A 583-nucleotide genomic window follows, 5' to 3' on the forward strand; every position below is an offset into this window, starting at 1 on the left:
CTTGAACCCGTGCCCCCTGCATTGGCAGGCAGATTCTTAACCACTGCACCACCAGAGAAGTCCCTGACTACCCCTGTCTTTTTTTTTTTTTTGGAATTTTATTTTATTTTTAATACAGCAGGTTCTTATTAGTTATCTCTTTTATACATATTAGTATAATATGGGATGGTGGGATGAATTGGGAGATTGGGATTGACATATATATGTATAAAATAGATAACTACCTCACTCTGTATGATAGTCTCTAGGTCCATCCGTGTCTCTACAAATGACCCAATTTCATTCCTTTTTATGGCTGAGTAATATTCCATTGTATATATGTACCACATCTTTATCCATTCGTCTGTCAACGGGCATTTAGGTTGCTTCCATGACCTGGCTATTGTAAATAGTGCTGCAGCGAACATTGGGGTGCATGTGTCTTTTTGAATTATGGTTTTCTCTGGGTATATGCCCAGTAGTGGGATTGCTGGGTCATATGGTAATTCTGTTTTTAGTTTTTTAAGGAACCTCCATACTGTTCTCCATAGTGGCTGTATCAATTTACATTCCCACCAAGAGTGCAAGAGGGTTCCCTTTTCTC

General features: G+C 38.9%; 1 protein-coding gene across 1 annotated transcript in view; it reads left to right on the forward strand.

Moving 5' to 3' along the window:
- The window catches only part of PHEX (phosphate regulating endopeptidase X-linked), a 195,435-nt gene that overhangs the window by 40,731 nt on the left and 154,121 nt on the right, over positions 1-583 (forward strand). The window lies entirely within an intron of this gene.

This window comes from Physeter macrocephalus, chromosome 21, assembly GCF_002837175.3.
Source record: "Physeter macrocephalus isolate SW-GA chromosome 21, ASM283717v5, whole genome shotgun sequence".
NCBI classification, from domain to species: Eukaryota; Metazoa; Chordata; class Mammalia; order Artiodactyla; family Physeteridae; genus Physeter; species Physeter macrocephalus.